Here is a 3,117-nt window from a genome sequence, read left to right on the forward strand (position 1 = left end):
AAAAGGTTATGATCCCTAGATAAATAATTTAACCAATCAAAAAAAGGGATAGAAACGATAAAAGATGATAAAGTTTTAACCGTTGATCAAGATCTAGATGCTTCACATAGAATATATTTAAGGAGGATTCTAACCCTAGAATAAATAAATAAAAGAGAGAGTAAGAAGAGGAAGACAAAGAGAATAAAAATGGTTACAAGCATAAGAAGTATGTGCATGTGAAGGAGTAATAGTGGAGTTACAGAGACAAATCCACTAGAGAGAGCAATCAGAGCAGTGAAGGATTGAATAGATCTATCAAATTAGGAAAATCATATCAGAGATTAAAGAAAGAGGAGACCCAAGATTAGCTTACAAAGCATACCAAGGGTCAGGTACTGAATTAGTTATTTTGTAAATGAAACAAGGAAAATATCTTAACAGAGTGATTCTAACAAGCTTATGTAAATCTTCTAACAGAGTCCTTACTTTATTCTAAGTGTCAAGCCATCTAACAAGGCAAGACCTAATAGTCTTTTAGTCTTTAATTGGACAAACCTCTCACTAGGTAGATCATATCTTATGGTCAAACATTATAACCTTAATAGGTTAACTTAATTGATAAAACAACGAAGATTTGTGGGTTTCATCCTCAGTCCAGTTTACCTTCATCTTGAAGTGTTTTTAGGTAACCAAATAGGTTAACTTTATTGATACAACGATGAAGATTTGTGGGTGTCATCCCCAGCCCATTTTACCTTCATCTTGAAGTGTTTCTAGGTAACTAAATCAATGTGTTATGTGTTGAACTATTATGGATTTATTTTATGTTTCAACATTACAATTTTAATGATGAATTAGGTATGATTAATGAATTCAATTTGAAGTCAAAAGTTTAAGATCCTGATTCACCCCCCCTCCCTCCCTCTCAGTATCTTATTTCCCATATATATATATATATATATATATATATATATATATATATATATATATATATATATATATATATATATATATATATATATATTCTAAAATTGGAATTAGGGCACAGTTCTTTTGTTAGAAAGCTTAATAGCTTGAGAGTTCAAGATCCTGGAGATGGAAGTATACAAGTTGTGAAAGATCATTGAAAAATAGATAATTAAAAGCTAGATCAGGTTACAACAATTAGAAACAACAAAAAAAGAATTGAGAAAATCCCTCAAAATAAGAAGAAGATGGCTAAATAGCTTAATGAAAATTAATACATAGAAATTGATACAGAAGGATTGTTGCACAATGGAAAGACTGGTAACAAAGATGAAGCAATGACATAATTGCTAGAGAAGAACGGTGCCCTAATGAAGGAAGCAAAATATATTAAGATAGAATAAGAAATTCAAGCAATCACACTATGTGAAGCTATTGAAAAAAAGAGGAAAGTAATGGAAGGTAATATCATGGTTGAAGAAGACAAAAGACAAATAGTTATCAGAATTGAAAAAAGATCCTTGAAGTTCAAAAACTAACCAATACTCAACTTGATATGATAAACCAAATAGTAATTGCAAATCAAGAAGCAAACATAAAAGATCTAGAGATCACAAATCTAAAGTTACAAAATGAGCAATTGCTGAATGAGTTAAGGCATGAAAAGGAACTCATGGAAAGGATGAACAAACCAAATGAAGCAATTGAACATTTTGAAGACATGATGAAGTCACCAAGAGAGAAAGACACCTTTGGACTTGGATACAAGCAATATTCAACTACTAAAGAAGGAGAATCATCTAAAAGTGGAGAACAAAGGAATACAAAATCAAATGGAAAACCTACATGTTATTGTTGTGGGAAGATTAGACATACAACAAATATTTGCAGAAGCAGAAACGACAAGAAAACTCCTAAACCAAAGCCAAGTGATAATTGTTCCAAATGCAAAAAAGAATGACATCAAGATCATGAATGCAAAACAAAGAACACAGATTCAACTAGAAAGGTATTTAGATTCAAAAGTATGGACATAAGGCTTATGAGTGTAGACTTAAGAAGAAATCACACTGGTCACTAAGAACCAGACTCATGTAGCAAAGAAATGAAACTCCTATGACAGGGATTACAACACATGGTATAGTTTTCACTATTGTGGAGAATATGGACACATTCCAGTGAATTGCATCAAAATTCATTTTAGAGGAAATTACAAGAAATAACTTAATAGTGAGATAGTATGTTTTAGTTCTCTTAAAGTGGGACACATCAATAAGAATTGCAAAACTAGGATACTTGCAACAACACCATGGAATGAAGTTGACAAATCAGAAAAGAAGAAGACATGGATAGAAGTAGTAAGAATTGGAAGCAATAAAATAGAATCTACATCGTGGTCACCCAATCTAATGGATCTAGTGATCACACCACATCTCAGAAAAATGGATAGGTATGTAGAAAATATATACTTGAAGGCTATATTTTACATCAATTCTTAGCATTAAAAGTGATGAAAAAATATATGCACATAATGAGAGATGCATTGAGAAATGTTAGAAATGAAAATTCAGTAAGTGTCAAGTATCAGTAGGTCCTATCTATATTGACTGAGTCGTGTAGTATGGACAGAGTGATCAACAAGGATTACATATTGATTGAGTAAGTTGATTATGATCGAGTGCATAATTTTGATCAAACTAAAGTTAACACTGAGCCCAACTATCATACACTATCTCAGTATGAGGAAATTTATTATAGACCTAAATTGAAAGATCAAAGGCATATATCAAATCCGAATGATTATTCTTCTTACCAAGCGATCAAGGAGCTCACAAAAAGATTCAAAAGCAATCTTAGCAACCAGATCAAGGAATTATCAAATTTTTGAAGAGAAGTAAGTATTACTCTCATCGCCAAGTAAGGTATTTTGTGAAAAGATTTTACTGAAAAACCCTAGTTCATAATGGTGTCTAGAAGTGAAATGTCAAAGGATAACAATGCACAACTTAGAAGGAATGAATGTCAACCTCCACCAAATTTCAGAACCATAATTAATGTTCAGACCCTTGTTGATAATGTTGGAGCGTTATATTCTATTCTTCCTAGAGTCTTGACTATGCAAGACATCAGATCATATTATTGATGCAAGAATGGACAAATCACAGATTT

Source organism: Cupressus sempervirens, chromosome 3 (assembly GCF_028749045.1).
Source record: "Cupressus sempervirens isolate cs-2001-9-10 chromosome 3, ASM2874904v1, whole genome shotgun sequence".
Lineage (NCBI taxonomy): Eukaryota > Viridiplantae > Streptophyta > Pinopsida > Cupressales > Cupressaceae > Cupressus > Cupressus sempervirens.